This window comes from Solanum pennellii, chromosome 5 (assembly GCF_001406875.1).
Source record: "Solanum pennellii chromosome 5, SPENNV200".
Taxonomy (NCBI): domain Eukaryota; kingdom Viridiplantae; phylum Streptophyta; class Magnoliopsida; order Solanales; family Solanaceae; genus Solanum; species Solanum pennellii.
Window position 1 is genome coordinate 53,153,833 of NC_028641.1, and position 16,221 is coordinate 53,170,053.

Below are 16,221 nucleotides of genomic sequence, written 5' to 3' on the forward strand. Positions count from 1 at the left end.
AGTAATTTGATCATAGATGTTCTTGTGGTGATGACTTCCAGATTTTGGGGAATAATAGATGTTGAATTTTAGAAGTTATTGAATTGATTTTTATAATGAGTTTAAGTCTTCCGCATTACATTCTGTTGACATTATATTGAAATGTTAGGATTTAGATTGGTTGGTTCTCCCACATAGGAGGGTAAGTGTGGGTGCCAGTCGCGGCTCGGTTTTGGGTCGTGACAAATCTGGGAGATAGGAGATAGGGGAATGAAAATATATGTATATATTAAATTTTCTCTTGATTTATACAATCACAAATGTATGTTATACATTTGCATTTTATAAACTTAGAGAGGCGAGTAAGAGAGCGAGATTTGGGAGAGGGGAAGAGTGGGGAATGAAAAATATATGTTTATATACAGTTTTCTCTTTCTAAATACAAACAGAAATACATTTTATACATCTGCATTTGTATAAAAACTGAAAGACACGAGGGAGAAAACAGAGTGGCTTGCGAGATTCACAATGAGAGAGGCAAAATAATAACAGTTTTCAATAGGGTACAATTAAATTAAATTATATATATATATATATATCTTTTAATTTGAATTAATAATTTGCTATTATATACAATTTTCCCTTATATTAATCCATCAAAAAGTAGCACAATTGGAATACATAATATGTAGCTCAAATACATTAAAGAGTATTTCAGATTCATTATAAAATAAAACGGATACATTAAAAACTAGTCCGATTACATAATGTGTAGCTCAAATACATTATAAAATAAACTGCATACATAATATGTAACTCAAGTACATTCAATACTGACTCGGATATATTAATATGCATCTTAGATTCATCAAAGAAATAAGGGATTTTAGAGATTTTTAGAAATAGAAGCTGATATTGGAGATAAGAGACACAGAAGACGTGTATTTCTTTAATATTTCCTAAAAATAATATAAAATAGAGTATATCAGTAATGTTTATATTAGCAATGCATGTATTAATGGCTTAACACATATACGACCCCACAAACTTGTGCCTTTTTCCATTTAGATACTTAAAAATTTGAAGAGACGAGTATGATGTTTCTTCCTAAATTATTCATTACAATTTTAACAAAATAAGTTTATTCCTGGAGTGGTCAATGATGGTGAGATAGGACACATGTTGTGTCATGTCATGAACACAGTGTGTTCAATAGACACATTATAGTTTTAGTTTGAGTGTTCAATTGATAACCTTATAATCTAAGAAATTTTTTGATATAATGTATAAGAATAATGTTGAATGCATTATATTAGTAATGCTTGTATTACTAGTACTGATGCTTGTATTAGTTGTGCTTTATTATTTCTTATTGGAAAAATGCCCGAAATCCCATAGACACACTTATACTATACTAAGGTCCTATTACCCCCCCTGAACTTATTTTATAAGTAATTTTCTACCCCTTTTTGACTTACGTGACACTAGCTTGAAAAAAAAGTCAACCAACATTGGACCCACAAGATAGTGCCACATAGGCCGAAAATGGCTAGAAAATTATTAATAAAATAAGTTCAGGGGGGTAATAGGACCTTTGTATAATATAAGTGTGTCTCTGAGATTTCGGGCATAGGTTGAGGGGGTATTTGTGCATTATCCCTTTCTTATTTATTGTTTAATTTGATGTATTAAAAAATTACAAGCATTACATAATTTTTACTAAAAAAATATTTTTGTACAAAAATGCCCTCCACACTTATTAGTTTTTCATACTTTCTGTGCAATAAGGTTCTTTTTTTAAACACATAAATAAAGCTTTTTACCAAAATGTCACCAGCCCTTCTCTTTTTTTTTAAAAAAAAAATTAAATTAAATATTTTTTAGCATTTTGAATTTTAGACTTATTTACCTATCAAATAATGGACGAGATATTAATTAAGAACTTGGAGTATTTTGTGTTTAGCTTTAGGGTCAAAAGAAAATACGTACTGACTTTGAGAAAACTAATGTATGATTAATGATGCCTAGTGATTAGGGGGTTGATATTAGTGAATATGGGGTTAGTATTAAAAATTGAAAAGGATACGAAGTTTAATGTTGATAATGCAGGAGTATGCATCTCAAATCCCCCATTCATTCATTAGAGTATAATTAGGAACAACTTTCAATAAACTCACATTCATTACTTCATTAGCTTCATTCATTCTTTTATGTGTGCGTACATATGTGAGAATAGCCTTTCACATAATCAACAACATTCATAACATTATCTTTTAAACATGATCACATTACATTCATCATGTTCTACATATAACATTCTTCACATTAATCATCTCACGCCTTCAAGGCCATGATCATATACATACAAGTACACATCTCCACCATAACTAGATCAAACCAAAGTAGAACAATTTCAATATTAAGAAGATATTAGGTAAAATTACCAAATCTACAAGCCACAGTGTCAATTACTCAATAGTATAATTCAATCTAAACTTAATTCCATCAACATACAATCATAAACACAAAACCCACTTCATAAGACAATGTAGGAGTTTTGGGAAATCATGGGTCCTTCAAGGAATTCTATACAAAATCATCTTAAAGACCTTTAATAAACATTAATTCATCAATAGCATGACTTAGAAAACATTTTAATAATGAACATACACTTAGATTAGAATGAAATTTGATCATTGAAACAGTTTTGAAAATCTTTGATAGGACTCCTTGAAAGAAGGGTTGATCAAGGATCAAGAGTAACCATACTTCACTAGTTGAAAACCGACAAAAATTGAAGAAGAAATCACTTGAAATCTCTTCTCCTATATTGAACTTTACCTTGACCTCGACCTTTAATGGTGTTCTTGAACCTTTTTGAAAGAGGGGTTTTGATTTTAAAGAATGAAGTCTAACTCAAGGTTTAATTTTTTTAACTTACATAAAATACAGAAAATAACTATACATATATTTAATTATCCAAGGGTGTAATTTACCAAACCACCCTTGGCTTGGCCGAACCCAAGACAGAATTGCAGGTGGTGACTTACGAGCCCCACCTACGAACCGTAGGTGGAGGTACGGTCCGTCCTGCTGTCTCATGGAATTATTCAGAGCCTCCTCAATGAAGGAAAAGTCTCCACATTCTAAGGATGGACCTACTCTCTTGAATTACGGGGCGTCACTTGAGTTAAGGGGATCAAATGGCCTCCGTAACTCAAGCTATTTTGATAGCTTATTGGCAAATATTTAGGTCCTTCGCAAGGACCCCTAGGGTGGTCCTTGGGGAATCGTACCCAGACGTTTAACCCCTACACATGTCCAATTAGGTACTAGGGTATCTTTTAATAGTTTTAGACTTCAATCAACAAACCAATTTCAACAACAACACATTAGAACACACTAGCACCAAGTGACTAGTTTCCGAACGTCATGGTCGTTCCTTGACGTTTGACCTTAAAACTCTGTAAAAAAAACTTTAAAATATATAACTCATCATTTTAAAAAGTTTCTTAGTCCTAAAACTCATGTGAAGATCTTGTTAATCCTTTTTCATTTTGAGGGTCATTACAATATCCCCCACTTGGGAACATTCGTCCTTGAATGACACTTTAAAACACTTTCAAGGAATCAAATGACTCAACTAGGAGGCCAAAATACACAACATCATATTCAATTCACCAAACTTATAAGAGAACACCAACTTCATCTCATCATGCACTTAGTGCAACACATGCAAGTAGGAACTACTTCTACAACCTCATAATGCACATATACTTCATCCTCAATTTTCATTACAACATGGAGGAACTACCTTTTCAATCTTTAGTCATGCTCATCATTTTATCATAAACCAAATATTCAATTACTTTAAAAGCACATATAGACATGATAACCATTTCAACACATGAGGCAAATAAGCAAATCATATTAGATTCACCCTAACATCAGGAAATATAGATCATCTACCAATCTTATCATTTTAAATATAACATCATCAAGATTATACATAACATAAGGATAACATGAAACTCATAATCATGCAAATGACTCCAACTACATATATAAACTACAGGAACTCATGGTCTCAATCTTGAATAGAATAGAAGGAAAGAGATAAGGATATGAACAACTTTACTACTCAACTCACCATCCCCCACTTAAGTTTAAACCCATCTAAGGTCAACATAACAAACATAAGAAATCACAATACTACATCCACCATCACAAAGAATCATCACTTACAAGAGCTTTCATTTCGAATTAGATCCTTTGTTAGCTTGTACATAAAACGGGTTCTTCTTTGGAGCATTAGGATCTACACCATCATGAGGATCTTGGTTGGGATTTAGAAACATTATGCATATTCATAAGGAAACATAAGTCAAATCAACATAAATGCAACCCAAACCCACACTAGTGCACTACAAAGGTAAGATCCCATAACCCTACCACACGCTAAGTGTCACCTTCATGCGACCCACACATACATATATTTTCTTACCATAGTCATATAAAACATACATAAAAGTAACGACACTCGTATTAAAAGAATTCATACATAGTTCATAAGTCATCAGATCAACATAACATGAGAGAACCTTATCATAGCTCATATTCATATTATTTAGGGAAGACTTGCATCAACCGACATAGACCATGTGACCTATATGGAATTCGGTGTTCTAGCCCCACACTGAACAGAAGTGTTCTACTAGCCTATGGTAGAACTAATATAATAGCTTCTAGGTGGATCCACAAGCTAAGACCTATGTGGGAATATAGTTATGGGACAAGGAGATTGCTACTACAAACCCAGAATCGCTAAACGTAGAATGTTTCCATCTCAAGAAATATCATACATTGGGAAGCTGGACTTTCTAAATGTAAAAGCCCTCAGCTCACTTTCATGTCCTCTCCGTGCTATGTATTATTCCCCTTAAAGTCACCATTAGTCTTTACTTAGGTTCATATTCATAAAAGCATACATTAGGCACTCATGTCAACATATGATAATAGCTCATGTTTCCTTTTAACTGAGACTGCTCCTTTCACTTTAGAAACATTAGCATGTGAGTAAACTTTTCACAATATAGTAGTATTGTGATCATGATAAAGACCTTTCAATCAACACAACAAGCTTAACATAAACATACATACATACTTCATGCTTAACAAAGTGTATGGGGTATAGGAATGAAGGATCTTACCATCAATACACAACAACACAATAGATATAGAATCTTTACTTTCTAAGTACGTTACAATCTTTATACGCAATTCCCATAAATAGGCATAACCTTCATACCTTTGAACTTCAAGGTCTTAAAATCACAATTAATTCACCTATAAACAATTACTACATAATATAGACGGAATTCTTGATGTAATATCTTAATTAAAATAAACATAATCTATTGGCATATTCATAATCTCAACCAACCCATAACATCAACTCATAATTTATTAATATGGATAAAACATGGTCCATGGTGAATTTCGAGTGAACAACAATTTTTTATAATTATACACACAATTCACCATAATTAATCATTAAAAATTTTTTTGGAAGAAGACCCATGTTGAAGATTGAAAATCCTAGACTGGAGGATTTGATTTCTTGAAAACACACTTTGAAGGGGCTTCTCGGGTGATAGATACCAAAGGATAAAAACAACCACACCTCAACTAAGAAGCTCCAAGAAATTTGGGGAAGAACCTTCAAACTCTAGCACCCTAGATCAAATATCTTCTTCTATTTCTTGAGTCTAGGGAGAGAATTGTTTTGAGAAGAGGGAGCTTTTTTATTTCAATTGGGTGTTTGTAAATAATGACTAATTCTAATAAATTTAGTTACCCCTAATATACCTAAAACATTTCCACTTAATTTGAACAAAAAAGGAAATGACACAAAAAACCTTCATTTAATTGACCCCCGTCCAGGCTCATGACTCACTCCACGAGCCATGGTGAGGACCACGACCCATGGTCCTACCCGTGGAGTTGAGGAAGTAGACTCATCAAATGTGCCAACCTCCCACGAGGCCAAGGAATTACCAGGATACCTCCCACAATCTGCGGTTAGGACAACGAGGTGGAGGTCATGTTTTTAGGTCATGGCTAGGCCCTCCACTCCTTACCTCCACATGCCAAGAAATATTCACGTGCTCACCTCCCCCTCTTCAAGTTCCCCACGACCCGTTATGGTGCCCGTGGTGCCTTAGGCAGTAGCTACTCTAAATTTTTCCAACTCCGTAAAAACTAAAGGAGCCTTACACCAACCCTCACGAGTCGTGAAGTGGACCACGACTCGTGGAACCACTGTGAAGGTTAGGGCAGTTTCTAAGACACTTGAAGGCTTACGTTCTTTGTCCAAGCAAACTCCACGAAGCTTCACACTTGTTATCGTCATGACCACGAGCAGTGGTGATGGCCGTGGAGCTTGAGGTAGTTGCTCCATGTTTGGGGAAGCCTTGGCCTTTTGCCTTTGCTTGCCCCTTTTGCTTCGCACTGTTCCTTTAGGCCTTGACTCCTAAACCCTCATATCATGATTAGATGGTTTAACTAACCTAGGGGAAATTATTTTAAAGCTTTTACCTTACATTTAGGCTCTAGTCCAATCTACAAATTTCTGGGTTATTAAAATATATCCTTCTTAGGAACATTCGTCTTCGAATGCCACTTTAAACAATTCTAGGGTATCAAAGATTCAAAACTAACAACCCATCATGCATGACATATAAATCAAATGCACAAATCATAGGAGGAAACAAGTACTCCACATCATAACCTCAATGCAACACAAAAAGTGGGAACTATATCCACATCCTCATTATGCACCAAATTTACAATTTCATAAAAACATGGGAGGAACTACCTTCTCAAACCCAAGAAAGCTCAACAAAACAATATTAAGTCAACATACTATTTCATCATAACATAACTAAACATGTTGATCAACTCATCTCATGAGGTCACATATGCCAACATCATAACCAAATGCAATCAACATGAAAAATATATAATCCATGAAAGCTCAATTTATACAAAAAATGAATTTCATCAAAAACATGCCAAATACAAGAAAATCATGCAAAAATCAAATATTACCCATGACTACCAAATTATTAAACTTAAGAGGGATTAATTAGCTCATGCTTGAGTAGGAGTATAAGGAACGATATGAGGGTAAAATGACATCATATCTTCCTCGGCCTACCATTTAGCACCCTCAACAATGTGGTTCCTCCAAAGAACCTTAACAGAGGCGACCTCCTTGTTTCTCAACCTCTGAACTTGCTGGTCTAAAAACTTAATCGGGATTTCTCCATAAGATATATGTTCATCCACTCTTGATCCCTCTAAAGGGAGGATGGACACTGGATCACTGATGCACATTTTTAGCATTGAGACATAGAACATCATGTGAACCATAGACAATTCATTGGGTAATTTTAACACAACTCCACCTTTCTAACATGCTTCAAGACTTTGTATGGGCTCACATATCGGGGACTTAACTACCCATTTTTGTCAAACCTCATAACACCTTTCGTTAGGTGAAATTTTCAATTAAACTCAATGATAAATTTCTAATTTTAATTCTCTGCCTTCTATTATCGGCATAATATTTTAGTTGACTAAGAGCCATTTCCGACCTTTCCCTAATAATACCAACTTTTTCAATTGCATCATAAATTAGTTCGGGTCCTATTAGAGCATACTCAACTACTTCAAACCAACCCATCGGTGATCTACACATATTACCATAAAGTGCTTCAAAAAGATCCGTAGAAAAGCTTGAGTGGTAACTATTGCTGTAGGAAAATTTTATCAAAGGGAGATGAAGTCCCAACTAGCCTTGAAATATATCACGCATGCCCTCAACATGTCCTTTATGTTTTTAATGGTGCATTCCACTTGACCATTCTCATGAGGGTGGAATGCAGTACTAAGCTTAAAATTGGTACCAAGCCCCTTTTGGAATTCTTTCCAAAATTTTAAAATAAATTGAGCACCCCTATCCGATAAAATATATAAGGGTATCCCAACTTCATAGTCTTCTGCTGAAAATAAAGTCTTAACCAGAATAAAGTGGGTCGATTTATTCATCCTATCAACAATTACCCAAATAGAATCGTGTTTCCTTCGAGTACAAGGCAACCCCACCACAAAGTCCATCCAAACATCCTCCCGCTTCAAAGTAGGAATTTCTTTATATTGGAACATATATTAGAGTTTTTGGTGTTTGGCCTTGATTTGTTGACAACTCAGACATTTGGATACAAAACCCACCAATAGACTTCCCGTAGGTTACGGTACATCTTGGCAGCTCTCAAATGAATATAATATCGCAAACCATTAGCCTCTTCTAAAATTTCTCCCTAAAGCCATCAACATCTCGAACAAAAAATCTACCTTGGAACCTATCAACCCATTCTCTTTTTGGGAGAAGGCATCAACGGACTTATTGAGAACTGATTTGTCAACTCCATCATAATGGGATCTTGATGTTGCTTAGACTTCACATCTACAACAAAGGACTCCTAGGATCTACGATGGACCATGAACCACCCTTGGTGAAATTCACTACTTGGACACCTAACCCAGCTAACCTGTGCACATCATAAACCAATTCCTTCTTCTCATCTTCAACACGTGCCACATTGCCCATGGACAATCTACATAAGGATCACAACTAGATTAGCTTTATCGGGTCATAAAGAACACCAATATCACAATCCTTCAAAATCTGTATCCATCTTCTTTGTTAGAGATTCAAATATTTTTGGCTAAACATATATTGAAGACTTTTGTGATTGTTGAATACATCAGCATGCACCCCATAGAGATAGTGCATCTATATTTTCAAGGAATAAATCACCATCGCTAGTTCAAGGTCATGGGTCAGGTAATTCTTTGCATGAGTATTGAGTTGACTTGAAGAATAGTCAATGACCTTACCATATTGCATAAAACACACCCCAACCATATTCTCCAAGCATTACAATATGTTACAAATCCAACGGTGCCCTCTGGAAAGGTCAATGTCGGAGCGGAGGTGAGTCTATCCTTCAATTCTTGGAAGCTCTTTTCACAAGCCTTTGACCACTGAAATGTGGACATCTTTTGAGTCAAGTCCGTTAATGGAGAAGTGATGGTTAAGAAGCCCTCCACAAATTTCCTATAATACCCGACCAAACCCAAAAAACTCTGAACATCAGTGGGGCTTAGGGGTCTAGGCAACCTATTCATCGAGTCTACTTTCTTCGGATCAACCTCTATACTCACACTCGACACAATTTGCACAAGAAATTCAACTGACCTTAGACAACACTCGCACTTGCTAAATTTAGCATAAAATTGGTGGTCCTTGGACTTGCAATACTAACCTTAATTGCTTCATATGATCACCCTAGAATCTTTCTAAAACATTTGCTCAGATACCATGTTTGTCACAACCCCGGGTAACACCCTAGAAGTAACTTCGGTTAATTGACCCTAATTGGTTCACATACAAGCCGTTAGATAATATCATCACATAAAGTCATAGACATTGCGTAAAATTAAAAACTTTTACAGTAGAAGTCAACTTCTTCATACAAGGAAAATAGGAACTATACTTGTCTCAATCACCATCTAAACATAAGAGTACAAATAGGGTCTAATGCCTTACATCAATAAAGTCTTCAAATATAGGAAATAGAATATAGTCTTGAACATAGAAAGTAAACTAGAAACTATAATCAATAGCAACTTGTCCTCAAACTTGAGGACTCACCAAGCTGGGGGAATATTCGACACAAGCTTCACCTTCAAGGAAGTAGTAAGTATCGATGATCGTAACCTACACTCATAGTAAAGGGAGAAATATGGGTTAGCATAATTAATCGTTACAAGTATGGATGCCATGCACAAAATCCTTAAAGCATGCATAAAAGGGACATTTAGTTGATATCATGCCTTTAGTCACGTTAAGAAACCATTATTCACATTCATAAGGAAACATAAGTCAAACAAACTTATAAGAAACCTAAAGCCACACTAGTGCAATGAAAAGCTTAGATCCCATAACCATACCAAATGCTAAGTTTCACCTTCAAGCCACCCCACGTACATACATTCTCTTACGATAGTCATAGCTAACATATATAAAAGTGAAGATATTCATATTCATAGAATTTGTACATAGTTCATAAGTCATCATATCAACATAACATAAGAGAACTTTATCATAGCTCATATTCATATTATTTAGGGAAGACTTGCATTAACCGATATAGATTATGTTAGCATATGAAATTCGGTGTTCTACCCCCACACCGAAAAGATATGTTCTACTTGCTTGAGGCAGAACTAGCATAAAATCTTCTAGGTGCATCCACTATCTAAGACCTATGTGGGCACATAGTTATGGGACAAGGATATTGCTAGTAGAAACCCGAACTTGCTAAATATAGAAGGTTTCCATCTCATGAGATATCATACATTGTGAAGACAAACTTGCTATATGTAAAATCGCCCATCTTATGTACTTGCAGTGCTACACAGTAATTTCGTTAAAGTCACCATTAGTCTTTACATAGGTTCATATTCATAAAAACATACATTAGGCATTGATTCCAACATATCATAAAATCTTATAGGTTCCTTAAGTGAGAATGCTCCTTTCACTTTAGAAACACTAGCATGTGAGTAAACCTTTCATGTAATAGTTGTATTGTGATCATGAGAAAGTCCTTCCAATCAACACAACCAGCTTACCATAAACATACATACATACTTCACCTTTAACCAAGTGTATGGGGTATTGGGATGAATGATATTGACATGAATACGTCAAACCACACGATAAATATAGAATCATTACTATCTAAGTACGTCACAATCTTATACATAATTCCCATAATTAGGCATAACCTTCATACTTTTTCTCATCAATGGTCTTGGAATCACAATCAACCCAACTATATACACTTACTACATAATAGAAGGAATTCATGATATAATATCGCAATTAACATAAACATTATCAATTGACATATTCATAATCTAAACCAACCTATAACATCATTTCATGATTTAGCAATATGGGGCAAACATGGGTCCATTGAGAATTTCTAATGAACAACAACAAATTTCCATCATTTTACACTGAATTCACCTTAACAAACCATAATTAACCATAGTTAATCAAAAAAAATTGTAAAAAGACCCAACTTGAAGATTCAAAATGCTAAATTAGGGGATTTGATTTCTTTAAAACACACTTCAAAGAGGATCCTTGGGTGATAGCTACCAAAGGATGAAATACAACCATACCTCAACTAAGAAGCTCCAAGAAATTTATGGAAGAACCTTCAAACTGTAGCAACCGTAGCATTAATGTCTTCTTTTTCTTCTTGAGTCTAGAGAGAAATATTTTGAGAGATGATGGAGGTTTTTTATTTCAATTGGGTTTCTGTGAATATTTACGAATTCTAATGAATTTTAACTTAAAACAAATATATATTTTAACCCTAAAATACCCAAAAAAAATCCATTTAATTTGGACTAAAAGGAAATGAAAAAAATATCTTTCATTTAATTGACCCCCGTCCAGGGTCACGACTTACTTTATGAGTCGTGGTGAGGACCACAACCCGTGGTCCTGCCCTTAGAGTTGAGGCAGTAGCCTCCTAAAATTTTCCAACCTCCCATGAGTCCAATGCATGACCAAGAGACCTCCCACGATCCGTGCTCATGACCATGAGTTGTGATGGATGTAGTTGTTTTGAGGCCATGGAGAGGCCCTCCATGCCTTTCCTCCATATAACAAGGAACGTTATAGAGCTACCCTCCCCCTCGTCAAGTGCACCACAACCCGTTATGGTGGCCGTGTTGCCTTAGAAAGTAGCTCCTCTAAAGTGTCCCAACTCCATGAAAACCAAGGGAGCCTCACGCCCACCTTCACAAGTCGTGAAGTGGACCATGACTCGTTGTCCCCCTCGTGAAGGTTAGGGAAGTTTATAAGACACTTGGAGGCTTCCCTCCTTTGGACAAGGTAACTCCACAAAGCCTCCACTAGACAAGGTCATGACCAAGAGCCACGGTGATGGTCGTAGAGCTTGAGGCAGTAGACCCATGTTTGGGGGAGATTGGTCTTTCTCCTTGGCTTTCCCTTTTTACTTGGCACTCCTTCCTTAGGCCTTGTCTCCTAAACCTCCATACAATTCTTAGATGGTCTACTATCCTAGGGGAAGTTATTTTAGATCTTTTGACCTTATGTTTAGGCTCTAGTTTAACCTAGGAATCTTTTAGGTTATTACAAACGTGGTACCTAATCCAAGGTTTATGCCGGGACGTGGAAACCAATCCAAGTTATTTATGCAGAACATGAAAACCGATCCAAGTTAGTTATGCCAGAACGTGGTAGCCATTCCATAATAGTTATGTCGGAACGTGGTAACCGATCCATCCAACAAGCCACAATCACAATCACAAGAATATTCTGAAGATCATACATTTAAGTAATGATTTCACATCATTCATCCATCTCATTAACAACAGGTGTAATCAATAATGAACACTCATATATGTACATATATCATAATGAAGCAAGACCAAACATAACTCGGACAATCATAGAATAAAAACCATTACATACCTAGAAACAGGATTGAAACCCTAAGAAACTTGATCATTACCTTTCCGGATTTGTTCCTCTTGTTCTTTGTCTACAAACAATCATAATAACACGGGAATCAATAAATAATCACTAATTACCCAAATTACTCACTATTTTATGAACCCTAGATCAAACCCATGATCCCAAGTATCCAAATTAGGCCTTTTCCACCATAGAATCTAGATCAAAACCCTCCCACATCACCTATTTTATTACATTCGGATCAAAAAAGGATTCAGGAAGTGAAAATCTTACCATTAGCCTCAAGAATGGTGCAAAACTGTCAAGAGTCATCTGTTGTATATTCCTTAGATCTAAAATCAAAAAATGTAGAATAAGGTCGTTTATGGGTTTATTTACGACCTTAAATCGTGTCTGTCCCGCCACAGCAGCACTCACCCAGCTATAGCAGCCTGCCAGAGCGATAAAACCTAACGCCAAAGCGGCTTGAACGAAACACTAAGCTATTTTAATATTTACAAGAGCCGTATTTCACAGCAGAGCTTTACCCATCGATGCTCTAAAAACACCCTTCACGCTAAGATTGATTTGAGAAGTTCTACTTGCTAGAATTTTTATTCAATTCCTTAAAGTCTTGTGGATTCCTCAATGAGTTATGTAACCACAAATGTAATAAACATCACAATTAACTCACCCAATTGCTACCATATTCTCCTATACCTTTATGACTCCAATTCGTCCAAATTTGGACTAGGTTGGGAAAATTCAAAGACTACAAAAAAGTTTTCTTGCCCAAAATTTCCCCTCATAGACTTTTTTTATAATTACGGAATCAGGTCATTACAATAGATACCAATATACCTACTACTCGTCCCCGAGTGACAAAACTTAGGAAAAATATTAGGCTAAGGAAGGAATGAAGTAGTACCTGAATCGATGAATAATTAGGGATACTAGTCTCGCATGTCCCTCTCGATTTTTCAAGTAGCTTCCTCAACCAAATCATGTTTCCATTAAACTTTCACAGTTTTAATCTCTTTGTACCTCATCTTACACACATTATAATCAAGGATTGCAATCAGTGCCTCCTCATATTTGAGGTTCGTGTTTAACACAATTGAGTCCCACTTTTTGATATAATCCCCATCACCATGGTATATCTTCAACAATGACACATGAAATATAGAATGAAATCTCATAAATTATCAGGAAAAGCCAATCCATACGCTACTGATCCCACACATTCAAAAATCTCAAATGGACCAATGTATATAAGATTTAACTTACCTTTCTTGCAGAATCTCATCACCCCTTTCATGGGTGATACATTAAGAAGAACATTTTCACCAGTTTGAAATGTCATGTCTCTTACCTTAATCTACATACTTTTTTTGTCTACCCTGGGCTGCTGGAAGCTTAGCTTGAATACTCCTCACCTTATCTTGAGCATCCCTCACTAAATCGACCCCAAAGGTTTCACAATTCCAGCCTCAAACCATCATATATGTGATATACATCATCTCCCATATAATGCCACAAATGGTGCTATATCAATGCTAGAGTGATAACTATTTAGAAAATTCACACATAGCTAAGAACTTATCCAAATGTCCTCCATAATAAATCACACATTCCCTCAACATGTCTTCTGACACTTTAATAGTCCTCTCTTATTGCCCATCAATCTATAGATGAAAAACATTCCTAAAAGTGAGTTGTTCCCAATTCATTATGCAATTTCCTGCAAAACTTGGATGTGAATAGGGTACACGGTCTGAGATCATATGAAGGGGAACCTCATGAAACCTCACTATCTCTTTCACATAAACTTTCACCAATCATTCAACATTATAATTTATTCTTACTCGAATAAAATAGGTTGATTTAGTCAATCTATCAACCACTACAAATTGATTCAAAGTTCTTTAATGCCTTGGGAAGGCCAACCACAAAATTCATGGATATTCTCTCCCATTTTCATCGGGAATTGACATTCTTTGAAGCAAACCCACATGCCTTTGATGTTCACACTCCACTTGTTGACAATTTTGACACTTAGCCACAAACTCCATTATATCCTTCTTCATGCCCGACCACCAATAAATTTGCTTCAAATTTCGATACATCTCTACCAATAATTTCTGAATCAAGTCATCAACTTGAGGAACACAAATCTTTCATTTAAAACTGAGCACACCTTCCGCATAAAGAGTGGTCTCTTGTCCCTTACCAATCGTTATTATTTCTAAGCTCATTTAAATTTTCTTCTTCAAATTGTTTACCTTGATCTCATTAATGAATGTGGTCTTCACTTCAATGCTAGCTAACACCTCACCTCTTTCTGAGATGCCCAACTGCATGAACTTAGACTCTAAGGTCTGATTTTCCTTAGCCAAATGTCCCTTTGATACACTCAAGAAAGCTAAACTACCCATACTCATCACTTTTAAACTCAAAGCATCTGTCACCATATTAGCCTTGCCAGATGGTATTTAATGGTGACATCATAATATTTAAGTAATTATATCCACATTTGTTGTCTAAAATTCAGATCCTTTTGAGTGAATACATGTTGTAAACTACCATGATCAATAAACATTTAATACTATAGAGGTACTGCCGCTATATCTTAAGAGCAAACACTAATACTGCTAACTCTAAATCATGTGTTTGGATGATTCCTCTCATGTATATTCAATTGATGCGATGCATAAGCTATAACATTCTTATCCTGCATCAACATAACACCCAAACAAGAATCTGAATAATAAAAATAAATAATAAAATCCTTAACTTCAAGCGATAATGCAAGAATGGGTGCGGTGGTCAAGTGAGCCTTGAGCTTTTTAAAGCTCTCCTCAGATTTTTTCAGTCCATTCAAATGATATCTCCTTTTTGGTCAAATTAGTCAAGTGTCAATAGAAGCAAATGTCTTCACAAATTGATGATAGTAGCTAGCGATCCCCACAGAACTCTTAACTTCCATCACAAATCTAGGCCGAACCCAATTCTTAACCGTCTCAACTTTTCAGGATCTACCAGTACCTCTTCTTCTGAAACTACATGCCTTAAAATGTGACAACAGTCAACCAAAATTCACACCTACAAATTTTTTGAATACAACCTTCGTTTCCCAAGAACACCCATAACAATAGGAAGATGGTCAGCCAACTCTTCCACACTTTTTGGATAGACTAAAATATCATTAACAAATACTATAACAAAAGAATCAAGGAATGGTTTGAACACTTCATTCATCAAACTCATGAAAGTTACAGGTACATTGGCCAAACCAAAATACAAAACCAAAAAGTTATAGTGCCCATAGCGAGTTCTTAATTTCGTTCTAGGCACATCCTAAGGCATAATTTTCCACTAATAGTAGCCAAACTTTAGATCAATCTTAGAGAAAACTGATGCACCTTGCGATTGGTAAAAAAATCATTTATTCTAGGACGATACTTGTTTTGAATGGTGACTCTATTTAATTGCCGGTAATCTATACATATTCTCATACTACCATCGTTTTTCTTAATAGAAAAAATTGGACCACCCCATGGGGATGCACTTGGGAGAATAAATCCCTTATCAAGATGCTCTTGAATTTGAGCATT